General features: G+C 39.7%; 1 non-coding gene and 1 pseudogene across 1 annotated transcript; both read left to right on the top strand.

Moving 5' to 3' along the window:
* Positions 1 to 12,537: 12,537 nt before the first annotated feature.
* On the top strand, positions 12,538 to 12,644 carry LOC148544417 (small nucleolar RNA R71). Its single transcript, XR_015900779.1, has one exon. It is a non-coding gene; the product is annotated as a small nucleolar RNA R71 (small nucleolar RNA).
* A 7,615-nt stretch (positions 12,645 to 20,259) lies between these two features.
* On the top strand, positions 20,260 to 22,083 carry LOC107615413 (uncharacterized; annotated as a pseudogene).
* Positions 22,084 to 27,269: the final 5,186 nt, after the last annotated feature.

Below are 27,269 nucleotides of genomic sequence, written 5' to 3' on the forward strand. Positions count from 1 at the left end.
AAAAAGTAGCCATTGACAACGGTGATGTCCTTACATAAAGCCAGCCATGGAAAGGAGTAAGATTGATTGGATGAAGACAGCAGGAAAGCAGAGGTTCAGAGGAACGAATGCATCTCTATATGCTTATCTGAAATTCTAACCAATGAATTACATAAGTATTTCTATCCTTATTTTCTATTTATTATTTATGTTCGAAAACTCCATAACTATTTTATATCCGCCTGACTGAGATTTACAAGGTGACCATAACTTGCTTCATACCAACAATCTCCGTGGGATCGACCCTTACTCACGTAAGGTTTATTACTTGGACGATCCAGTGCACTTGCTGGTTAGTTGTATCGAAGTTGTGAATGAAAAACTATTTATTAAGATGTGCGTACAGAGTTTTTGGCGCCGTTGCCTGAGATCACAATTTCGTGCACCAACTTCTAATTATCAATCCTTGCTAGGACTTTTTTTAATTGTTATTTTACTTCCTTGTTATTTACATTCCTTGTTTCACATTTAAAAAACCCAAAAAGATACTTTTCCATAACCAGTAATAACTACACCTCCCTATATTTCCTTGAGAGACGACCCGAGGTTTAAAAACTTCAGTTTAATTTTATTGGGTTTTCTTTAGTGACAAACAATTTTTTGTATGAAAGGATTCTTTGTTGGTTTAGAAACTATACTAGCAACGAGGATTTATTTGTGAATTCTTTACTAGCAAAAATCCGTTCATCAAAATGGCGTCGTTGCTGGGGAATTGCAAACGTGTACCTTATTATTGGTTATTGTGAATATTGTGAATAATTTTGCTTTTCCGTTTCTTTGTTAGTGTTTCTAGTTTTAGGAGTTTATTTTCATTAATTTTTCTTAGTTTTTATTTCTCTTGATACTATGAATTCTCACCCCTCTGGCAACGAGTTTGGTTACAGTCATGTTGTAGGAAGAAGAGATTACAGTGAGAGCTTGGACCAAGGATGGGACAATCAAAGATGGGAGGAGCCACAAGGATTTGATCAACCCTCTTGGCAACAACCACCTCCAAGGTATTATCAACAACCATTCTACGATGCTTACCAAGATAATGGTTATGGTGGACCTCTTCGTGACAATCAACACCCACCTCAATATACCTATGAACCCCCTCCTCAATATAGATTTGAACCACCATACTCACAAGCCCCCTACTACCAAACACCCTCATATGATCCTAACCCATATCCACGATATCAACCACCCTATAAGCCATATGAATCACACTTAGAACCACCACCTCAATATTCACCATCTCCATACCCTTACCAAGAAGAACTGTAAGAACCGCAACTAATCAACCAGTTAATTAAGTAATTAATATTTCCTAAATTAGATTTCAAAAAGTTAGAGTGAGAATTTGAGGATTTAAAGGTGATTTTTGGACTTAGTAGGTCTTTTTGAGTCAGAAAATGTGCTTTTCACGAAAAACCGTAAACCGGCAGTTGAACCAGTTCAACCAGTTCAAGTTTGCCCAGTACCGCATGAGAAAAGTGAAAACCGGCAAAAACCTTAGAAAAATGTTAGAAATGGAAAATCGGGCGTTAATTTTAAAGGTTTGGCCCGATGTTGGGCCAAACAGGCTAAAAACGCTAACGGATTGGACCGGACCCAAGTTGGGCCCAAGCCCAACATATAAAAGGCTCATTAAATGAACCAAATCAGCCACAACAGTAAACACACCCACACTCATGCTGAATTGAAGAGAGGAAGAAGAAACCCTTTTTGGGCACTATTCATTATCTTCTTCCAAAGCTCATATCTTGAGCTAGAGATCTCCGATCGCCGCACTGTTTGCGGCTACGCATTCCTCGTGGAAAGCTCTACAAAACCCATATAAGAAACTGGTAAGGAAAGCTCGAATTCCACTCAGTTTCGCTCCTCAAAATTTTGGGTATAGAGGGTTTTTTATTAAATGAGTTTTTGTGATTTTGGATGTTTAGGTTTGCTCTAATCCTTGCTTAGCCTTGGATTCTTGCTAGTAAATCTATTAGAGAAGGTAAGAGCCACTAAACCCTTGTGAATTTATGTTTAATTGGAACCCTAGGTTGATTTGAGGTAATTTGTATGCGTATGGTTTGATTATTGTGGCTTTGGGAGCTCTTGGAACTTAATTGTGCTTATTGGAGTGGAATTGAAAGCTTGGATTGTGGTTGGAAGCTTCTTTGTGCTAAGTTGGAATTCGGGTGCATAAAGGGAATTGGCCAAGGTATGGTTTCAGTTTCCTCTATGTAGTATATAATATTCATGGACACTTAGGCTAGTGACCTATAGGATAGATTTGGAAATTGTATGTTGTTGATGATTGTTTGTGTTGATGAGGTATAATATATTGATGTGTTGTTGTGATTACATCATGAAGTTGAAATATGATGGATTAGATGCATGAGTATTGTTGATTATGAATATGAATCTTGGTTGAGTTGGTGATGAGAATTGGTAGTGAGATGATGATGATGATTGGTGGATATGTTATATATATGTGATAAATGAAGTTGAGAATAATGAAAGGTGAAAGAAATTCTGGTATGATTGGTGTGATATGATACAAAAGGTAAATTCTAATGAGAGAAGGGGGTTTGGAATGGTATGGTATGGTTTGGAATGTGTATGGTAAGAAATTGTGTAAATTGTGAAGTTTGGTAAAATTGAGTTTTTGGTAAACTTTGCTCGATCATAACTTTTGCCTCGACTTTCAAAACTGATTGAAATTTGTTTAGAATTAAAGATCTTTGAAAACTCTTTAAATCGATATAAAATTTGTGAAAATTGATATTTTGTAGAGGAAGTTATGATCCTTCAAAGTTGGTGTTAAAAATCTGAAATTCTGCAAAGTTGTAGAATTTCATGATTTTTGATATGTGCGGGCGCACACCCTCGTGCGGACGCACACCCTATAAATATTTTGACCTGTGCGGACGCACACGCCTGTGCGCACGCATAGGTAGGGAAGTGCGTTCTATTTGCAGCGCCAACACAGCTTGTGCATGCACATATCTAAGGAAAAACTTCAACCTGTGCGGATGCACACATCAGGAAGGTCAGTTTATTGGGGGAGCTGGCACAGGTTGTGCGAGTGAACAGATTCTAAAACTTTTGTCACCTGTCCGTACGCACACCCCTGTGCATATGTACCCCTCTTAAAATCTCTTGGGCGTGCGCAAGCACACACCACTGTGCGGCCGCACATGTCCTGTTTCTTAAATTTTTCTTATTTTTCAACTATTCTACCTTTCCAACAAGGTTGTAAGCTTCTAAAACACCGTTTTAAGACTTTTGGGTCTAGTTTTGATTATTAGAACATGGTATATAACTTAAGGGTTCTAGTACATGATTTTGTGATAAATTAGAAAACAGAGGCCTAGGTTTCTGGCGTGCTGAGAATGATTTGATTTGGGTGAAAGATGATTGATATATGAGATAAGGAATGATGAACTTTTGACATTGGAAACTGAGAATGAATGGACAGTGGTTGGGATGAGTCGAGGACTCGGATTGAGACGATGGATCTCTTTATATTGAAAATGTTTTCTGAAAACCACTGAAATATTGATTTTACTGAGAATATGAGACGCTGGGACGGCGGTTGGATCCCGCCTATTGAGGTAGCGGCGGTGGCGTAAGGGCGGTGGTTCGTCCCACTTTCTTTGAGATGTGAGGTCTAAGGCAAGAGCATCCCGCTCGCATCCCTTCGGATCTATTGGCGAGCAGGCGTCGGTACCTGGACAGTGATCCGGGCACTATATCTCGGGGGTTTCCATATGAGAAATTCGAAGGGCGACGTCTCCATGGAGATGTGTCGGGTTGGCAGTTGAATCGACAATGTGATATCATAGCCAGCAGGGCAGGCATTCATCATATGCATTTCCTATCTGTTTGTTTGCTTTGTCGAATTGTAATTGTATGCCTAATTGAATAACATGCTTACTTGCTATCTGAATTACTTGTCTCATATGCTTCTACTTGTGTTTTACTTGCATTGTATATTACCTGTGTTTTCTACTGGGATTGAGGAGGTTCGGAAGGCGGTGGTGATAGGATCGCATGGAGGATCGGTTGGTAAAGGCTATGTGACAGCGGTGTTTGGTTAGAATAGAAATCCTCTAGGATATATTACCAGGTTTATTTAAGTTAATGTTGGTATATTATGCTTATTTGTCTTAGAATGCTGTAAGTTTGAATCTTGTGATGGATATAGAGCTTAGGATTGCCTTTGGCGTCCCGGGGTCTTATATCATACATCACTGGTGTAACAACCCAGATTTTCGAGTACGTGAGATCTTTTCTAAAAGTATGGATTTCTCCAGAAGATCAGTAAAGGGAACACCTATGATATATCATCAAGCATCTCAATCGTCATTGTCATTATGTCATCCTTAAGCTAGAACCACTTCTGAGGCAAGCTCGATAATGCAATCGCGAAGAACCTAGTTTTTGAACCGTATCGGTTGGCAGTTTTGATTCTGATTTTCGTAAATAGTCTCTGTTTGACGAACCGGACTCGATTCATGAGAGGAAAGAGATAATAGTATAATATTATTGATGCACGAAAAGTTGTCTCTCAACAAATTTCCCTCGGCAAGTATACCAAATTGTCGTCAAGTAAAAACTCACAATAGAGTGAGGTCGAATCCCACAGGGATTGATTAGTCAAGCAACTTTAATTGGAGGAATGTTCTAGTTGAGCTAAGCAAAAGTTGATTTGAGAAGTGCAGAAAATTAAATGGAGGGAAAGTAAATAGCAGGAATTGTAAATGCTAGAAATAAAGAACTAAATATAAATGACAGAAAATAAAGTGCAGAATCTTAAATGAGAAATGGGGAATTCAGCATAAAAGTAGATGGCAAAAAATAAAGAGAATGGGTAAGATCAGAAATGGAGAATTCATTGGGCTAAGGAGATGTTGCATTCTCCGGATCAAGTTCATTTTCATCTCTTCCTCAATCAATGCATTCATTGATCTCCTTGGCAATCTTAAGTGATTGAATTCCAATTCCTTGGTAATTCAATCTCTCAAATCTTGATCAATAGCCAGTTCCTTGGTCTAATTGCTCATGAGAAGAGATGAAGTGTGGTCACTGATTATACCACATGTATTCCCAAATCAAAATATTGGTAGGATTATATGCCACTATATCCATCCAAACCCCAATTTGGTCCAACATGAGAAAGCATTTCTAGCATGATCTCTTCATTCCTCTTCCAAGGTTCTGAAGAGATCCAAGTATGAATAGCTTATTTTCCAAGACAACTACCCAATTGGATGAAGATTGATAGCTTTCTAGTAAAATCAAGAGAAAAGAAAGAAGAAGAATAATGAAAACTATTATTGATCCATCAAATTATAATAGAGCTTCTTAACCCAATGAAAGGGATTTAGTTGTTCATAGCTCTGAGAATGGAAAGCAAAGATAGAAAATACATTCTGAAAGTAAAACTAGAAGTTGCAGAGAAAGTAAAATTATACAGAGAGTGGTTCTCTCAATCCAAAAGCTATTCTCTAGTTCAAAACTACTCCTATATATACTACTCTTCTGATCTTCGAGTTGGCTCTTCAAGTCTTGGATATGGGCCTTTGGATCTTGAGTTGAAACAGTTTGGAATCTTTAGTGGGCTCAGCTTTACTTGCAGAGAAAGTGTGAAGTAGGCATGGACTTTAGCTAGGACGCTAGTGGCGTTAACGTTAAGTGAAAATATGGGTTCGAGAACGTTAGTGACAATCACCTTTTTCACTAACGTTCCTAGTCCAAGATGGTTCACGTTAACTTCAACGTTAGTGGCACTAACGTGACCACTAACGTTGCCTCTTGGTCCATCGCAAGCGTTATTGGCGTTTACCTTTGCCAATAACGTTGCTCTTAGCCCCCCTTTTCTCACGTTAGAGTCCACGTTAGTATAACTAACGTGGCTCTTAACGTGGGCATGCCTTAGCCTCGAGAGCATTAGTGACACTTACCTTTGTCACTAACGCTCTAAACGCCCATTCTCACGTTAGTGCCTCACGTTAATTGTCTTAACGTGGCCACTAACGTGGTGGTGATTGCCATCTCCAACGTTAGTGACAAAGGTGAGTGTCACTAACGTTGGCTCATCATTTCTTTCCTCCACGTTAGCTTCCACGTTAATCCAATTAACGTGGCAACTAACGTGGCTCATAGTGGCTTAGTCCAATGTTAGTGACAAAGGTGAGTGTCACTAACATTGGCGATTCCTTGCTCCTCCTACGTTAGAGTTCACGTTAATATAGTTAACGTGACTCTTAACGTGGCCAATTGGGCTTAGTCCAACGTTAGTGACAAAGGTGAGTGTCACTAACGTTGGCATTGTCTTCCCTTTTTCCACGTTAGAGTTCACGTTAACTGAGTTAACGTGACTCTTAACGTGGCTAATTGCCAATTTGGAGCGTTAGTGGTATTCACTTTTACCACTAACGCTGGAGCCCCCTTTCTCTCCACGTTAACTACCACGTTAATGTAGTTAACGTGGCAATTAACGTGGGCCATGATGGTTTCGAAGGCATTATTGGCAATCACTTTTCTCATTAACGTTGCAAGTTTATTCCCATTCCACGTTAGTGGTCACGTTAATTAGATTAATGTGGCTGCTAATGTGGCTCTTTCTTGCTTCCTTTGTCCTGAAATCAAGCAAATAAAGTGCATCAAAGCTCTAATCCAAGTTATGAGACATGCATTATCCAATTTGTCATTCAATTTATGCATAATTCTCATAAAATCACATGAAATTCACAATGTTTGCTTGAATCAAGATGTAAGTAATTATCTACCCAAAACTTGCTTATTAACTAAGAAAATGCATGAAATTACCCTAAAACAGTAAAGAAAAGGTCAGTGAAACTGGCCAAAATACCCTGGCATCACAACACCAAACTTAAAGCTTGCTTGTCCCTAAGCAAGTACTGAAACATGAGAATGATGAATAAAATGACAAGAGAAATGAGTCATTATTGTAGAAGTCATGTCCTTTGTTTTATGGGGTTTCATGCATAGCAACTTAGGTTCATTCCTTCATTTGGCTTTCAGATCTTTACCATGCCCTGGAATACTCACTTGATTGCACCCTATGAGATTTTTATTCATTGATCCCTTTGTCTTTTCAGGGTTTGATTGTGTTCTTTAGACTAGGTGCTCTGTAAGGGGCAACTCTTTAATATAAGCTTTCAGCCATCACTCCCGAACCAGTTGGTTCAAGGTGCTAGGTGTTAAGACACCCCTAAGGACTTACTCCCTCAAGTCTCTTTCCCCCATACATTCACACCACAGGCACATGGTTTGTTATTTTTATTCTTGAGACCTTGGTGTCCAGCACCTCTTTGGGTTACTAAGTGCTCTGTAGCAAGGGTTACTCTTGATAGTGGACTTTCAGCTAATAATCCCGGGTTAGTTAACCCAAGCTACCAAGTGATAAGGCACCCCTGAGAGCTTATTCATCCAAGTATATCCTTTGCACAGGAGCACCACAGACACATGCCTTAAGATTCAACACTTGGTGCCTAGCCTTATTTCTTACTCTTTTTCTTTATTTCTCAAGTTTCATTTTTCTTTCCCCTTTTCTTATTGGGATCTTGTTATTTAGCTAGTTTCATGGGGTATGTTTCAAGCATATGATTCAGGACAGATAGTTGCCTTCCTACCTTGTTGGTGAACCAACTTAGCTAAGTAATTACTACCCCACAAGCTTAAGCACTTACTCCACAAATTGAACATCACTCTGGTCTTTCATAACATCTCTTTTTATTTGACTTAAAGGGACAAGCATACAAGTGAGCAAGGTGAGAATGCAATAGTGACATTAGACTAGCAAGCACAAACCTAAGCAATGAAAATACTAAAGACAGAATTGAAAATCCTAAACTACCATGGAAACATGTTCTATTTCATACATGATTTTCCTTATTTAAAACTTGAAAAAGATGGAACAAAGAGGGAACTCCACCACCTTTTACTCACGGGGGTGCCCATGCTCTCCCTCTTGTTTGTCCTCTTCGTGTCCACTTGTGTTTCCTTGTATCCGCGCCAGTCTGGCTTTTTTCCAATCCTTAAGTGCCTTCCTTACTGATTCATGACTCTTTTCTACCCTCTCTATTTCTTCTCGCGCTAAGTCGTCTTTCACCTCTTCATATCTTGTGATTCCCGGATGCAATATAGGCAGTTGTCCAACTAAGTACCCGAGCCTGGCTTGAGTGTTCACATGATGTCCAGTCTCGTTCATGTAAACTCCCTCTGCGAACGATCTGTATTCGTCAAAGAGTTCTGCCTGTTCCAATTATTTCTGATGTATTTCATGTATGTGTGCACCTTGATGTGCTTGGATGTTGATTAGCTTTTGGATGGCTTCTTGTTGTTGATCCTGCCTCTGCTCTATCTTGTGGAAGGATTCACCCCATTGTTTCCCTTGTTCCAGTTACTGTTCCATTATTTGCTTTTGCCACTCCCCCTGTTGATTCATCCATCTAGAGAGTGATTCTTCTTGACGGTCCATCAACTGTAGTTGAAGCTCTTTCTGTGCCCCTTGATTTTCCAAGTATTGTCTAGATAAGCCATCAATGGCTTCCTGTAGTTGGTGCATGTCCAGAGGGGCTTGCTCCTCTAGGTTTTATCCTTCTACCACTTGCTGGGCTGGCCTCTTTCTTGGCTTTCGTTGAGGTAGGGGAGATGCAACAGCATGCATCCGTCGAACAGTAATTGGGAGGCCTACTTTTATCCACTCGGGGTTCTCATCCTCGAACATCATCCCAGCCCTGTCACACAGACAGAAAATAGTGCTGGGGTAGCCTAACCTTCCTCTAGAGTCGCTTTTCTCAGCCATCTTCCTAATACCTTGGGCTATGAGTTCATGAACCTTGATCTCTCCTCCTTTAAGTATACATTGCACCATTGTTGCTCTCTTAAGATTCACCTCTGAGTTATTCCCGACAGGAAGGATGGATCTCCTTACCATTTCGAACCACCCCTTTGCTTCAGGAGTGAGGTCCCCTCTCTTAATGAACTTGGGCTTCCATTGAGGGTCTCGTACCCAATTAGCTCCTTGTACGCAAATATCTTGCACAATTTGGTCATAGTTGGGACTGCTATCTATTTTGGAGTGATAGCTTTCTTCTGCAAATGGTATGGTTCGTAGTTTCAACGCCCTCATGATGCTCATGGGACTGAAATCCACGGTCACCCCTCTCACGAAGCTTATATAGGAGTCATCTGTCTTATCATACCTGATTGCATTTGCGTAAAACTCTCTCACAAGAGTTGCATTCACTTTTATGACTGGATCAGTAAGGAGCTCTCATCTCTTTTCCACCTACTCTGTGATTTCGGGGCACTCAGTTTTTCTGGCTTGAAAGTCTAGCTCATATATGATCTCCTTATCAACCATCCACCCGAATTGCAATGCATGGTAAAAGGTTCTAAATTTCTTCTCATCGAAAGGGCGTTGCTCCATAGGCTCCTTCCCCTTTCTTCTTTTAGAGCTTGATGATGCCATAAGTGACTTTTGAGATGTGAAGGTGTTGAGAATTATTGGTTAATGATGGAATTCGGCCGGTTAAGATGGGGTGTAGTAAAAGGAGCAAGTGAGAGTATTTTTTTTTTTTTTGGGTAAGAGGAGTTGGGTGTCGAAAGTGGGGAGTACAAAGAATGGAAATTGGAATATGAAGGGAGTATGGAATAAGGACCACTTATATAGGGAAGTGGTGAGTGAATGAAAGGTGTGGATTGATGGAGTGGGTGTATGATGAACGGATAGGGTTTAGCATGGGATGAGCACAAGGATCATCACTTTTATGATGGAGTTGGTTCAGTTTCCAAGCGTGTTCTTCTTCCAATGTTGCATGGCAACATTTCCCAATGCATTTCCCTTTGAAGACACGTGTATAGTCCTCTTCTTTTGAAGTGGCCGAACCCTTCCTCCTTCAATTGTCCCATCAATTTTCCTACAAAACAAAAGAAATGTGATTAATAAATTTGTGGATAGTGGCGGCAAAATTTAAAAGGAAAGAATAACTACTTTTTTAAATTTTTGTTTCTAAATGGTAAGTGCTATTCATGAATACAAACCAATTGGCTAATTAACTGTCCATGTATGCAACATTGGTGACACCAAACTTAGTTTGTGGCACTGTGGTGTAAAAAGTTTTGTTCAAGGCTCTAAGAGTGACATGATATGAATTGCATTTATGCTCTCTTAGTATGCCTTGAACACCAAACTTGTTCTTCACTATGTGCTGCATAAAAAGATTCATTCAAGTATGTGTCAAAGTTGATTTGGAATTCATGAGCCTTGCATTATTAACTACTTGAAGAGCATATAAAACATGGGTTGCCTCCCATGAAGTGCTTCTTTAGCGTCACTAGCTTGACGTTCTGACTTTGTCAGGGTGGTTGGTAATGCTTCAAATCTTCCCCCCTCGTAGTAAATTTATCTCCATTGGCTTCATCAAGAATCTCCACATGTTCTAGGGAGAGAATTCTGTTGATGGTGAAAACTTTAGGTAGCTGAGATGGGATGGTGGGGAGGTGAGATGCGATAACTGGGAAATAAGCTGAGATCACTTTATCCCCTGGAGAGAAGTCCTCTGTAGGGATCATCTTGTTCCTCCACCTCCTTGGTGCCTTCTTCTTTTTTTCTTTTACTGTTGCCCTGCTCTTTGTGGCCTCTTTTTCCAATGAAATTTTGTTGCTGGTCTCATATGACTCTGGTGGTTTAGGTTCCTCCTGGTTTTCCTTTTGCTGTGACAACTGCTGACTGTCTTGTTCATCAACCAAAGGGATTCTCAGGTGTACAGCTTGTGCTTCAATGCTTGTTTCTTCCACCAGTGCTTTGTCGTGCTCTCCCCTTGGTTCCTTGCTTTCCTGATCTGCTTCTTGTGAGGGTTTGAAGACATTGAATGTGAGTTGTTCATCATGTATCCTCAGTATTAGCTCTCCTCGCTCCACATCTATGAGCGCTCTGGCTGTAGCTAGGAATGGTCTTCCCAATATGATTGGGTGAAGGTGACTCTCTTCCATTTCCAATATGACAAAGTTTGTGGGAAGGAAGTAGTTTCCAACCTTTACCAACATGTTTTCAACCACTCCTACTGCTTGTTTTTTAGTTTTGTCAGCCAGCCTGATGACTACGTCTATGGGCATTAGCTCATTGATCTGCGGCTTCTTCATAAGGGATAAAGGCATTAAGTTGATGCTTGCTCCCAGGTCACAGAGTCCTTTGTCAAACATTGTTTCTCCTATGGCGCAGGGGATGTGAAAACTCCCTGGGTCCTTCCTTTTTGTAGGCAACTCTGGTTGAATGAGAGTACTGAACTCCTTATTCATCACTATTGTTTGCCCTCCTTTGAATGAGCTTTTCCTGGTCAGCAGCTCTTTCATATACTTAATGTACCAGGGCATTTGTTGGAGAGAATTGATGAATGGTATGTTTACATGGAGAGATGCAAACATATCAAAGAACTTTGAGTATATTCTCTTTTCCACACCACCCTTGAGTCTTTGGGGAAAAGGTGCATAGAGTTTCAGCATCTCCTTCTGTGTAATTTTGGTTTCTTGGTGACCCTCTTCCTGCTTCTCTACTGAAGTATCTTCAGAGTGTTCGAAGGGTTTGTTTAGCTCTTCCTCAGTCCCCTTATCACTTATAGTGACCATCTTGTAGTCTTCCCATCTTACTTTCTTTGCTTCACCTCTCGGGTTTTTTCTGTGTCACTTGGGAAGCTGTCAGTAGGTTTGGGAATCTTCTCAGAGAGCTATCCCACTTGAAATTCTAGCTTCTTAATGGTGTCTCCCTGGTTTTTAATATTAGCTCGTACCTCCTCCTTGAACACCTTGTTCTCTTGGAGTTCCTTACATATGCCTTCAAGTAGGGTCTCAATCCTTGAGAGTCTATCTTTGGATGATGGTGAGTTGGAGTTGGAGGGATGAAAATGGCCATTTTGGTTTTGATATGGATGTTGAGAGGTGTTGTTAGGTGGGTGCTGATATGATCTCTGTGTGGAATGTTGGTGAGCTGCATTGTTGTTGGGGTTATGATGTCTCTAATCTTGGCCTTGATCTTGTTGATTTTCCCACCCAAAGTTTGGGTTATTCCTCCAACCAGGATTGTAGGTTTTGGAGTATGGATCATGGGTCTGCCTAAGTGAGTTTCCAATGTAGTTGGCTTGTTCCTGATCACCCTCTGCTTCTGCATTCACTCCTTCTTGGGTTGCTGATGAGGTGGTGATTGCTGCTACTTGGTTCCTCTCCATCTTCTTGGTAAGATCGGCCAGCTGCTTGGTGATCATCTTGTTTTGGGCCAGCAGTGCATCTACATTGTTTAACTCCATCACTCCTCTAGTATTGCCTCTTTCAGAGGCATAAAAGTAAGCATTCTCAGCTACAGTCTCAATGACATCTATGGCTTCTTCAATGGTCTTCTTCTTGTTCAGAGATCCCCCGGATGAGTGGTCTACTGCCTTCTTTGATTCGTACGAAAGACCTTCATAGAAAATGTGTAACTGCACCCATTCATTGAACATATCTGGCGGGCACCTTCTTGTCAAGTCCTTAAACCTCTCCCATGCTTCATAGAGAGTTTCACCATCTTGTTGCCTGAAGGTTTGTACCTCAACTCTCAACCTGTTGATTCTTTGAGGAGGATAGAATCTCGCCAAGAATTTGTTCACCACATCTTCCCAGGTTGTTAAACTCTCCTTCGGGAAGGATTCCAGCCATTTAGATGCTTTGTCCTTGAGTGAGAAGGAAAACAGAAGCAGTCTGTAGGTGTCAGGATGAACACCATTAGACTTCACAGTATCACATATCCTCAGGAATGTGGTAAGATGTTGATTGGGATCTTCTTGGACACTTCCTCCGAATGAACAGTTGTTCTGAACAAGGGTGATGATCTGTGGCTTTAGTTCAAAGTTATTTTGGATGATACTTCCACAGTTTCCTGGGTTTGGATTGATATAAGAGCCTAGAACTCTTCTTTCTTGTCCAGCATGATGCACTGGTCCTTCTCTGCCATGGTTGTGAGCCTCTTCTTCATGATGGTTCTCTATATTCTCATCCATGTTTGGTTCAAAATACTTCTCCTCTTCCTCAGCACTAACGACTCTCTTTCCTCTTGCTTCCCTTCTTAGTCTAAGGAAGGTTCTCTCAGGTTCAAAATCAAAGGAAGTTGAAGCCCCACTTCTTCTACCTCTCAAACAACCAACAAAGCACAAGCAGGAAAGAGATAAATGCAGGAAGTATTCTTGTCAGAAATGCTGTTAGTGTGAGTGATACAATATATCAAACAGTTAGTGCGTTAGTGAACTGAATTGTAACAAATAAGAGAACACCACAAACGGGTAGGGGTAAAGGGAAGAAAATAACTAAAACTGAAAGTAAATCACTTAAATAGAAATTAAATCAAATAAAAGAAAAACGCTCAATCTAGTTATCCACTAATTTAATCATTGTTGATACAAAATCAATCCCCGGCAACGGCGCCATAAACATGATGCACGGAAACTTGTCTCTCAATAAATTTCCCTCGGCAAGTATACCAAATTGTCGTCAAGTAAAAACTCACAATAGAGTGAGGTCGAATCCCACAGGGATTGATTGGTCAAGCAACTTTAATTGGAGGAATGTTCTAGTTGAGCTAAGCAAAAGTTGATTTGAGAAGTGCAAAAAATTAAATGGCGGGAAAGTAAATAGCAGGAATTGTAAATGTTGGAAATAAAAAACTGAATATAAATGACGGAAAATAAAGTGCAGAATCTTAAATGGAAAATGGGGAATTCAGCATAAAAGTAGATGGCAGAAAATAAAGAGAATGGGTAAGATCAGAAATGGGAAATTCTCTGGGCTCGGGAGATGTTGCATTCTTCGGATCAAGTTCATTTTCATCTCTTCCTCAATCAATGCATTCATTGATCTCCTTCGCAATCTTAAGTGATTGAATTCTAATTCCTTGGTAATTCAATCTCTCATGTCTTGATCAATAGCCAATTCCTTAGTCTAATTGCTCATGAGAAGAGATGAAGTGTGGTCACTGATTATACCACATGTATTCCCAAATCAAAATGTTGGTAGGATTATATGTCACTATATCCATCCAAACCCCAATTTGGTCCAACATGAGAAAGCATTTCTAGCATGATCTCTTCATTCCTCTTCCAAGGTTCCAAAGAGATCCAAGTATGAATAGCTTCTTTTCCAAGACAACTACCCAATTGGATGAAGATTGAAAGCTTTCTAGTAAAATCAAGAGAAAAGAAAGAAGAAGAATAATGAAAACTATTATTGATCCATCAAATTACAACAGAGCTCCCTAACCCAATGAAAGGGGTTTAGTTGTTCATAGCTCTGGGAATGGAAAGCAAAGATGGAAAATACATTCTGAAAGTAAAACTAGAAGTTGCAGAGAAAGTAAAATTATACAGAGAGTGGTTCTCTCAATCCAAAAGCTATTCTCTAGTTCAAAACTACTCCTATATATACTACTCTTTTGATCTTCTAGTTGGCTCTTCAAGTCTTGGATATGGGCCTTTGGATCTTGAGTTGAAGCAGTTTGGAATCTTCAGTGGGCTCAGCTTTACTTGCAGAGAAAGTGTGAAGTAGGCATGGACTTTAGCTAGGACGTTAGTGGCGTTAACGTTAAGTGAAAATGTGGGTTCGAGAACGTTAGTGACAATCACCTTTTTCACTAACGTTCCTAGTCCAAGATGGTTCACGTTAACTTCAACGTTAGTGGCACTAACGTGACCACTAACGTTGCCTCTTGGTCCATCGCAAGCGTTATTGGCGTTTACCTTTGCCAATAACGTTGCTCTTAGCCCCCCTTTTCTCACGTTAGAGTCCACGTTAGTATAACTAACGTGGCTCTTAACGTGGGAATGCCTTAGCCTCGAGAGCGTTAGTGACACTTACCTTTGTCACTAACGCTCCAAACGCCCCTTCTCACGTTAGTGCCTCACGTTAATTATCTTAACGTGGTGGTGATTGCCATCTCCAATGTTAGTGACAAAGGTGAGTGTCACTAACGTTGGCTCATCATTTCTTTCCTCCACGTTAGCTTCCACGTTAATCCAATTAACGTGGCAACTAACGTGGCTCATAGTGGCTTAGTCCAACGTTAGTGACAAAGGTGAGTGTCACTAACGTTGGCGATTCCTTGCTTCTCCTACGTTAGAGTTCACGTTAATATAGTTAACATGACTCTTAACGTGGCCAATTGGGCTTAGTCCAACGTTAGTGACAAAGGTGAGTGTCACTAACGTTGGCATTGTCTTCCCTTTCCACGTTAGAGTTCACGTTAACTGAGTTAACGTGACTCTTAACGTGGCTAATTACCAGTTTGGAGCGTTAGTGGTATTCACCTTTACCACTAACGCTGGAGCCCCCTTTCTCTCCACGTTAACTACCACGTTAATGTAGTTAACGTGGAAATTAACGTGGGCCATGATGGTTTCGAAGGCATTATTGGCAATCACTTTTCTCATTAATGTTGCAAGTTTATTCCCATTCCACATTAGTGGTCACGTTAATTAGATTAACGTGGCTGCTAATGTGGCTCTTCCTTGCTTCCTTTGTCCTGAAATCAAGCAAATAAAGTGCATCAAAGCTCTAATCCAAGTTATGAGACATGCATTATCCAATTTGTCATTCAATTCATGCATAATTCTCCTAAAATCACATGAAATTCACAATGTTTGCTTGAATCAAGATGTAGGTGATTATCTATCCAAAACTTGCTTATTAACTAAGAAAATGCATGAAACTACCCTAAAACAGTAAAGAAAAGGTCAATGAAACTGGCCAAAATGCCCTGGCATCAATTATCATTATATTAGTATTAGAAGATACTTGAATGATATTATAAGGTTACCTGGTCTGTTTTAGTTAAAAACAGAAAATCGGTTTAACCAGGTTTACAGTTTACTAGTGTAGCTTAGCACCAGCACTCTCTAATGACTTTAGCAATGCTAAGGTTTCATCGTACATGTTCTATTCTCATAATAAATATGTTACTAGTGTCATTTATGCTAGTAGCTCAGAAAATAATTTTTTTAGAGATGTTTTTACGAGTGTTCCGATACATCTAGTTTTAGTAGTTATACACCTGAGATATTTTAATATTATTTTAACCCACCTCCAAGCCAACCAATCACAACTCACCTTACACCCCCAAGACACTCCAAGGACGGTCATTTACTCCCTTTGGATGAAAATGAGAAGAGAGAAAAGAGAGAAACCTTCATGAACACTTAATCTTCGAAGCTTGATTTCTTCTAAACTAAAACTCAAATAAAAACTCCATTTCACCAAAATGATCCTCTCTTCGCCCTCTACATAACCATATAACATATCAAGGCTGGAAATAATGTGAGATGGCTGTCTCTCTCCCTCTTCAATTTGGTTTTCAAGGAAACATGCTTAAACATGTGTTTTCTTGATGTTCTTCCTTAGGAATCATGCTTAACTTGACTTGAGAGCCAAGAAACGTTAATTTCCAGCAAGTCTAAGGTTAGATATCCCTTCCTAACATGCTGAGGGAGATTTGGTCAGTTGAGGGTTTTTGGATTTAAAGTTGTTCTTGATGCGATTTAGGAGGAAAAAGTGCTTAAGGACCACCTGAAAGTATAACCAAATTAGGAGCAGCAAAACCAGGTAGGGTTTTATGAATTTAATCTTGATTGATTGTGTCTAAGTTGTTTAATTATGATATGGTTTGACTGTGCTTTAAGTTGATGATTTATATGAGTGATTCTTGTTGAAATTTTGGTGAAAATTTGATGAAATTTGATGATATTCAAGCTATGAAACATGTTCTTGAGTACAGCTGGAAAAATGAACCCTAATCCTTAAATTGGGGTTCAATTTGTGTTTAAAACATGTAGAAAAGATGGGGTTTTAGTGGCTGGGAATTTATTTTGAATTTCGGTAAAAATCGGTTGCTGAAAAGACTGAAAAACGGGTAAAAACAGAGAAAGAATATGAAGAATATACGAAGAACACTTTGAGTGTGATGAAGAACATGGAAGAACAGGCCTTAGATCTTAAAAAGGGCAAGGTTGTAATTATTTTGGTGTTTGAGGGGTTATTTTATAATTTCTGAAAGTTAGAGTGGTTAAAGTAGAAATATTAAAAGTTACTGGGGTAAAAAGTTAATTTTAAAGGTTAAAAGGTAAAGGCAAGGTAATTTTCAAAAATTTAGTAATAAAATAATAAATAATAATAAAATATTAAATAATAATATTAATTAAAAATAATATTTTAATAAAAATAATAAAATAATACGAAAAAGGTAATTTTCTGTAAAAGCTTTAGAAAGACAACTTTAAGCATAGACTCTCGTAATTACCTTCATAACACACTTATGGAGTGGTAATAACATGTTAGTGAGGCAAAGATAAAGGAAAGATAAGAAGTTAAAGAAAAGATAAACACCAAAGAAAAGTCTGTAAAGTTTTAATAACAGAAAAACAGACAGAGATTAGTGAACGAACTATGGCAAATGAGTTTGTCCTTGAGTTGTGACTAGGGTTAGGTATTATATGAAAAGTTAAACTGTTTCAGTATAGACTTAATGAACCTATACTTGGGACAGGCTAACTATTCATTCCGAAATTTACATAAGCCTTAAAACAAACGTTAAACAGAGAAATCAGAGCAGAATAAAGTAACACAGAGAACAAAATAACCAGAGTAAACTAAAGAGATAAAGAAAAAAAAGAGTAATAGGGATATAGAGAAAAGAGTAATGAGAGCAGAGAAAACAGATACAGAGAAAAGAGTAATCAGAGCAGAGTAAACAGACAAAGAGAAAAGAGTAGTAAAACCCACGGACGGATAATTGGTTAAATACGGGAAGTACCCACTAACTGAATGATCATTGATCTCGGGGAAACCTACGAACTGTTAACTATTTTATATGCGGAAAAAACCCACGAATTGATAATCATTGATTACGAGAATAACCCACGAACTGTTGTATGTTGATCTTGGGTATAACCCACGAACTAAAGATTACTGTATTGTTGAGTATTGATCTCGGGTATAACCCATGAACTGAATATTACTGTATTATTGAGTATTGATCTCGGGTATAGCCCACGAACTGAGGATCGTGTTTGTTGTTGTATGTTGATCTCGGGGAAACCCACGAACTGAGGATCATTGTTTTGTTTGTGAATTGATCTCGGGGACACCCACGAACTGAAGGTCACTGTTTCCCCTTGTGCGTATATTATGGGGTCGAGCTTTGCGCCGACTGCCGGTAGTCACGAAGGAGTGGTATTCTTACCACCGACACGTATGCACTAAGGACACAAAGGGAAACCATATCTGGGACTTGTTCCTAGGTAATGTCGGGATACAGGGTGTAAACCGACACATGAGCTCATGGCCTGCATAGGACAGACATGCATCATCCTTGGTTGTGCATTTCCTCTGTTATGATTGTTAAATGAATGTATTCTTTGTTTGTTTGTATTCTATTCTTTGTATTTGTGTTTTATTTTCTTGTATTCTTTTGTTTGCATTCTGCTTTCTGTTTTTTCTATTTTCTCTATTTATCTGTATCTTTTGTTCACTACTTCTCGGTATTTTGCTATTCGTTTGCTAAACAACACGGAATTAATGAATGTAACTAATGACCCCGGCCCTACTAAGAACTCCCCAGTTCTTACCTCTTCTCTCTCCCTTCCCCCTTCAGATGGAAGCATGAGTACCCTTCCGTAGTTCACTGACGACTGTTCATAAAAAGGATTCCGCTTTAGGTAGTCTTCTGAGTCTAGGGTGAATCTCGTTCTCTGTTTATATGTATATACTGTGAGACCAGCCAATATCTGCACCCCGTTTGTATGCGCACTTTGGCCTAAATCATGTGTACGAGACTCCTGTTGTGAGGCTACCTGATGGAGTACCAGTGGGACGTCATATGGCAATGTATGATCGTGTAGAGAAGTAGTAGACGACCTTCCACTTTTTGATGACGTTCCACCTTACTTGAGTTTTGAAGACTTAGAATGTACTTTCCCTCGCTTTAGTAGTTTAGAGGGACTAGGTGAGTATAGAGTCTAGGCTAGCTTGGGCGCCAGCTTTGGGACTTCTTGAACAGGTCAAGGCCTGGGATGTTGTATGTATATATATGTATATAGTTATTATCTAGTTATATCTAGGGGTGTTCTAACTAAAAGTCTATACTCTAATAAAGGTTGAATCACCGAATATTGTCAACTACTTGTGATGTATGTATGTGTGGTTATTTATAACTATTTTATCTATTATTACTTGTGAATTGATTATGAATGATTCCGTCTATTAATCCAAACGTTTTAAAAAAAAAGGTACCTCGCAAAATAACTACGTTTTTAACAGCGAATAAGGCTCATATAATAAATAATAGATAATAATTAGGAAGACAAGTTGGTAACGCTCAGTTTCCGGTATGATCTAGACATACTGAAAATTGGGTAGTTACAACTGGGCACTGTTACCATATTGAGAACTCCCAGTTCTCATACCATATTTCTGTTGTGTTTTTCAGATGCATGTCGCAACCCACCTCGGTGAGTTGCTTGGGATGGTGACAGAAGAGGAGGATCCTGGATTCTTTTGGTTTATTTTGTCTATATGTCTCTCACTTTTCTATTTTTTCCTTACCTAGTGGCTTGTATTATGAGAGAAAAACTTGTATAAGCTGTTTCACACTGTCAGGTTTCTATATGGTTCAGTATACCTGTATATGGCTAGCCGGCTTAAACTCCGCGAGTCGTGGCTAGTTTTCTTATGATATTTCACTATTATACTATTACCTTGTTTATATCACTTCTGTTTCTTATGCTTTAAGATAGTAGCTTCGTTAGTACGTTTTGCGCTTTTGAAATCCAAAATTTGAGCTATATCTTTTATCGGACTTCTAGATATTATATTATTCTTCTATATATTATACGTATGAGCTTAGAACTGTTGTAATCTCTGGTTAACCTTTGCCTTACGACGCGAGGTAAGGCTTAGGCTAATTAGGGTGTTACATTTAGTGGTATCAGAGTGGTTCGTCCTCGTGAGCCTGAGGGATGGACTGATTGTGCTTCAATGCATACTCTGTGTATTTTTTCTTTGATGCTATTAGGTTATCTACTTGATATATGCATAGCATGCTTGTTTGTGAGTGCTTGTTTAGGATAATTGAAGCACTAGGCTTTTGATATTGAGACTGATCACCTTGATATCGATTGTTTAGTGTAGACAGGAACCCTAATGGCCACTCGCGGGCGAGGTCGAACATGTACCCGAGAAAGTGGGAATGAGCAACCACCTGACAATCACGCCGAATTCATGGCGGCCATGGCTAACTTAGCAAACACCATGGAAGCTAATGCTGCTGTGACTCTGCAAGCTGTGCAGAGGTTAGGCCAACCGGCGGGGAATGGCAATGGGAATGGCGAAGGGAATGCCAATGATAATGCTGAGGGTAACGGTGATAACACAGGAGGAGTTCCGATGACCTTGGCGATGTTCCTCAAGGTTCATCCGCCAACTTTCCACAGGTCCACAAATCCTATTGAAGTAGACCACTGGTTCCAGGCTATGGAGCGTGCTTTACAGGCGCAGCATGTTCCTCTTAAACAATATGTAGAGTTTGCCGCTTATCAGCTAGCGGGAGAGGCCCAGCCCTGGTGGTAACCTGAGTGTCGTTTGCGACAGCTTCAGAACGCCGACATTCCATGGAGGTGTTCCAAACGGCTTTCTACAAGAAATACTTCCCTGAGTCTGCAAGGGAAGCGAAGGAGATGGAGCTAATGCAGCTGAAGCAAGGTTCCATGTCTGTGGCTGAGTACACCAAGAAGTTTGAAGAGCTTTGTAGGTTTTCTCGAGTGTGTCACGGTGACCCAGAGTCTTTCGAGAGCTGGAGGTGCATTAAGTACCAAAGGGGTTTGAAGGAGAGCATTATGACTGCTGTAGCTCCTATGGAGATCCGTGTCTTCTCCGACTTGGTGAATAAGGCTAGAGTAGTGGAGGAGTATGCCAAGACCGTGGCGGCATCTAAGGACACTCATGGAGGAAGTTCTAGTCATGGGCGTGGCAAGTATTTTCATCCGAGAGGACAAAGCTTCAAGAGAGGAGGATATACGCCTCAAGGCCAAGGGGGCTTCAGAAAGAACAATCAGAATCAGTTTCTGTATGCTAAGGGAAGAGGAAATCAGAGTAAGAGTTCTCCGAATTTAGCTTGTAATCGTTGTGGACGTTTTCACCCTTATGACTCATGCCAAATTGGTTTAGGTGGTTGCTTCAAGTGTGGGTTGCCTGGCCACATTGCAAAGGATTGCCCTCGTGGGAGGAATCAAAATACGGGCTAGAGTCAGCATCAAGGTCGAGTCTGCTGTAAATGCCAAGGATGCTTTCAAGGTGGATCCTTTGATGAGAGGTATATGTCTAATTGGTGATAGATCCTTAGTTGCGTTATATGATACTGGAGCTTCGCATTTGTTTATTTCGTTTGCTAAATTTGAGGAATTAGGTTTGAAAGTGTCAGAGTTGCCTTTTGATCTGCATGTACATACTCTGCATCAGACAGTTATGACTAGGTCAGGTTGTAGACAAGTAGGTTTCAAGCTTGAGGGTAGAGAATTTGTACATGATTTGATCTGTTTACCAATGGTAGGGCTGGAGATAATTTTGGGGTTTGATTGGTTGTTGAAAAATCAGGTTTTGTTGGATTGCTTTGAACGGACAATTCGGTTTATGCCGAAAGGAGAGAATAAAGCCGTGGTAGCTACGGGGTATTACCTGAAGTCTGTAATGGTGCATTGTGGTGGGGAGGAGTGTCAGGGTTATATTCTGTTGGCTGCTAATCCGTTGGGTGATGCCAAGAACTTGGATCAGATACCGGTGGTTAAAGATTTTCCAGAAGTATTCCCAGAAGATATCCATGAGTTCCCACCTCAGAGGAAAATTGAATTTGCGATTGAATTGGTACCGGGAGCTGGGCCAGTGTCGATTGCGCCTTATAGGATGGCTCTGATAGAGCTGGCAGAGCTAAAGACTCAGTTGGAAGAGCTTCTGAATAAGAGGTTCATTTGATCGAGTGTATCACCGTGGGGTGCGCCAGTTTTACTGGTGAAGAAGAAAGATGGAAGAATGCATTTGTGTGTGAATTACCGACAGTTAAATAAAGTAACAGTGAAGAACAAGTACCCGCTACCAAGATTAAATGACTTGATGGATCAATTGCAAGGAGCTGGAGTGTTTTCCAAGATCAACTTGAGATCCGGTTACCATCAGATAAGAGTGAAGGGAGAGGATATCCCTAAGACGGCGTTTATGACACGCTATGGACACTACGAGTTTGCAGTAATGTCCTTTGGGTTAACAAATGCACCTGCTGTTTTCATGGATTACATGAATAGAGTGTTTCGTCCCTTTTTGGACAAATTCGTGGTGGTTTTCATAGATGACATCTTAGTTTACTCTAAGATGGCAAGAGAGCATGAGGAACCCTTGAGGATTGTGCTGCAAATCTTGAAGGAGCGGAAGTTGTACGCTAAGTTGTCAAAGTGCGAGTTCTGGAAGGAGGAAGTAAAGTTCTTAGGCCACATGGTGAGTAATGGAAGAATAGTTGTAGACCCTTCCAAGGTAGAAGCGGTGATGGAATGGGAAAGACCGACGACTGTAACGGAAGTCATGAGCTTTTTGGGTTTAGCCGGATATTACCAGAGATTTATCGAAGAATTTTCCTAGATTGCGCTACCGATGACGAAATTAACGAGGAAAGAGGTGCCATTTGTGTAGACGTTGGAGTGCGAAGAGAGTTTTCAGACTTTAAAGCTGAGATTAACTTCAGCATCTGTTCTAATCTTACCGGAACCGCATGAACTGTTTGAAGTGTATTGTGATGCATCACTGAAAGATTTGGGTTGTGTGTTGATGCAACACCGGAATGTAGTGGTGATGAGACGCAGAAGCTGGTGAATTAAAAATTATTAAAATGGTTACGTTGCAAGTATAGTTCTTAACTCACCGAAAATCTGCCTATCAATTTAAAAGTATGTCACAGAGAATTTCAATTAAAAATTACTAGGAGTTTTAAGTCCCAGGTCGTCTCCCAACGAGTTGCAGAAAAGTGTGCTATCTTATTAATCGGATGTTCCAAGAAGTTGGGCTAAGTAAATTGGGATGTAAATTGAGAAAATTTAAATAATATGAATAAAAGCCTTGACTGGGAGTTGATTGGTTGGAATTTCTACTATTGATGGAGTGATTGTAAGATTAATTTATAATTAATGGTTGTTCTGTTTGGTTATCCTTTACTAGGTAAGGGAAAGTCAAACAAGTTGGAATGTCAGATCTGTTCACAAGTTGCAACCCACTTAGTTCAAAGGGATTGGCGTTGGTGACAGGATAACAATCTAACATTTAACCCAATTACAAATTTTTCCTTCAATCCTTCCAACTCAAGAGTTCCTTTTAATCAACTCCCCATCAAGTGAAGAAACTACTCACACATTGTAAATAATAAATTCATAGCATATGAAAGGGAATTAAAAGAAGACATGATTATTGGAATTGAAATTGAATTAAAAAGAAATAACCCTTGCATTAAATAATCATAAAAGTATCTGAATGACAAAATTGAACAAAGCAAAGAACATGGAAGAATGAAACCAAGTTAAGAAAACAAACTAGAATGATGAAGTCTTGATAAGGAAATAACTCTTCTCAATGTTCCAATGCTAAGACCAATTGAAAATTAAAATTCTAAAAACCTAGAGAGAAAAAACTAAGAGAGTAAAACTAGATCTCCCACTGTCTCTGAATGAATGTGTTATTTGTTTCTGCATGTTCTCTGACTCTAGTCTGCTGTTCCAGGCCGAAAACTAGGTCGAAATAGGGTTCAAAATCGCCCCCAACGAATTCTGCAGGTTATGCAGATCGCACATGTCACGCGATCGCGTCATCCATGCGGACGCGTCATTCGCGTTTTTTTCTCGCCACGCGTTCGCGTCGTCCACGCTACCGCGTCGCTTGGGCTTTCCAATCCGCGCGGCCGCGTGAGCTATGCGGCCGCGTCGCTGCGATTTGCTCTCCTCCGCACGGTCGCGTGAGCCATGCGACCGCGTCACTTCTTGCTGGTTATCTCCTCAAAATTCTTATGTTTCTTCCATTTTTGCTAGCTTCCTTTCCAATCTCCAACTCATTCATGCCCTATAAAGTCTGAAACACTTAACACACAGATCACGCCATCGAATGGAATAAAGGAGAATTAAAAATAAATAATTAAAGTCTCTAGGAAGCAGTTTTCAAACATGTAATAAATTCAGGAAGGAAATCTAAATGCATGCTAATTTAATGAATAAGTGGGTAAGGATCATGATAAAACCACACAATTAAACACAATATAAACCATAAAATAGTGGTTTATCAACCTCCCCACACTTAAACATTAGCATGTCCTCATGCTTAATTGAAGGAGATAAGGAAATAAGTATGAACATGTAGAAACTCATGAAATGCACTGCAAACCTATATATATATATATAAATAAATGCAACTATATGGTTCTTGTCCACTTGATCAAAAGTAAATAGGCTCTTCAAAACAATTACAAATCAAATTCCACTAATTTTATCATTACACAATAAAATGGATAAAAGTGCAAGAAGATAGCTCATGAAAGCAGGGAACTTGAAAATTCAAGTATTGAACCCTCACTGATAATGTATGTACGCTCTAATCTCTAGTGTATAGGGTGGTCACTCTATCCTTCTCTAATCTTGCTTTCTAACTTTTGTTCTTCTCCTAACTAATCAACAATACTTAATATACCAATGCAAACATCATGAGGTCTTTCCAAGGTTGTAATGGGGCTAAGGTATAGGTAGGGGTGTATATTTGGTCAAGTGAGCTAATAAATTGAATCTTTAATTAACCCAAGCTCTAACATAACTTGTATACACTTAATGTCATCTTTAAAGTTCATACCTAGCTACCCAGAATTCCCTTTTTCAATCCATACTCATGTATCAACTTATATTTTGGTTCTATTATATGTGCACTGATCTTTGAATTCTGAATTTAACATTGGGGTAATTTTGTCCCCTTATTTATTGATTTTTCATATATATATATATATATATATATATATATATATATATATATATATATATATATATATATATATATATATATATATATATTTTAAGCTTATCAATGCACATAGATTTTTTATTCTTATATTTTCACATGAGTAGGTATCCAAATTCCCCTTAAATTTTTATGACACATTCCCTTAACAACTTTTGTTCCCACAATTTTCCATACTTAACTAGCACACACAATTCTATCTTAAGCTAACCAAAGATTCAAATTGGGATATACAATTGTTTTTCGGCTTAAGGTTAGTAATGTGGTAAAATATCGAACAAATGGGAATTAAAGGCTCAAAGTGGTTAACAAAGGTAATTGAAAAGGGTAGGCTTAACTTGGATGAGTGAGTTTAAACAAATAATGGCCTCAATCATGTGCAAGCATGAAAATATAATAACTATTGGACATATAAGATAAAACAAAATATAGATTACAATCATAGAGAAGTAAACACACAAGAATGAAATAATTATGGTTAAATAATGTAACCATTCATAAAGGTTCAAATCTTTCACAGGTTGTGTGTTCTTTAACTCAAATATCATGTTCCAAATACAACTCAAGCAAATTTATCCTAAGAATTTTCGAAAAATTAGTGAAATTTTGTTCCAAAGATAGATTTTTAAAAGAAACTTATTGTCTTTTCAATCAAGTAGAACATGCATGCAACTATCCTAACCTATGCAATTTATTCTATTCTATAAAGGAAAGAAAATCTAACTAAAATATCCTAATTATTGGTGCTAGAGAAGAGAATTTACCTCCGGAAGTCAGGTACTGACCGACCTCCCCACACTTAAGGCTTTGCACCGTCCTCGGTGCTATCTGTTAGGAACAGGGGTGGGCTGGTAGCAGTATCTCCACAGTCGGGGCCGTCATGGCTCCCTGTGCTAGTAAAGGAAGTGGAATCTGGGGTATCTGAGTCTCTGAAGCGTCCCTTGAGTAGCTCCTTGAGGTGTTTGAATCGGCGCTCGTTACGGCGCTCTCTCATCTTTGCTTTCTGTTCCTGCCAATCCAACCGTTCTATTATCTACTGGAGCAATTTCTCAGTTGTAGATGCTTGTGGTGTTGAAGAAGGATTATCTTCAACTGGAGCAGTAGGAAGGCTTGTAGTGGCTGCTGAGAGTCTGAGGTATTTCCCGTTAGGGACATACTGATCATCCCGTGGAAGTACGGCTTTGGTGTCCCCAGCTCTATAGGAGACTCCGGCTGCTGAGACAAGATCTGAGACCAGGGCGGGAAAAGGTAAGTTGCCCGCAATTTGTACGTGTTCCATAGCATTCCGGATATGTCTTGAGAGATTCAGAGGTTGGTCTGTAAGGATGCACCATAGTAGAACAGCCATGTCTGCAGTGAAGGAGGACTCATGAGTGCTCAGAAAGACGTAATGGGACATGATCTGCGCCCATACGCGAGCCTCCAAGGTAAGTGCTGAAGCCAAGATTCCCTTAGGGCGGGTACGGTGGTATCCGTAGATCCAACGGCTGCCAGGTAATGCGATGACTCCGAGAACAGAGTCCCAGTCAAATTGGTATCTCTGGTGTTGAAGGGTGGCTTCTTGAAAAGCGTCCATTCCTGCTGGAATAGGGGGAAGACTCAGAGCTTGCTGAATGGCCTCTTCTGTGATGGGGACTTGCTTCTGCCGGACATAAACAGACTGCAGAGTCGGCATGTAGAAGTTGGAGTAGAATTCAACTACCCAAGAAAGATTGACCTGCCTTGGCTGTCTCCGTAGGAAACTCCATTGTCTTCGCTCAATTTGCGGCTCAACAAAGGTGGCAATATTGGACGGGAGGATAAGAAGGTATTCATTGTTATAGTTCCTTTCTGCCAGGATAGGGAACATCTGCTCACAGTAGCGATTGGAAAATCGCGCAGCGTCCTTTGCTGGAAAGGCTTTCTCCTTTTCGTCAACCTTTATTATCCTCTTGACTCGTTTTGTTAAGGGCTTGATTGTGATGGAAGAAGGCTCTGCCACTAATGCTCTTTTAGTTCCTCTTCTTGCTGGTGGTTTGGAAGTTGCTTTCTCCTTCCCTTTCTTGGTTGCCATCCTGAAAGAAGGAAAGAAAAAGAAAATTAAATTTAAAGAGATATACAGCAGGGAAGGAAACGGAAAAGAGGGT

This window comes from Arachis ipaensis, chromosome B9 (assembly GCF_059453495.1).
Source record: "Arachis ipaensis isolate K30076 ecotype BB chromosome B9, ASM5945349v1, whole genome shotgun sequence".
NCBI lineage: Eukaryota > Viridiplantae > Streptophyta > Magnoliopsida > Fabales > Fabaceae > Arachis > Arachis ipaensis.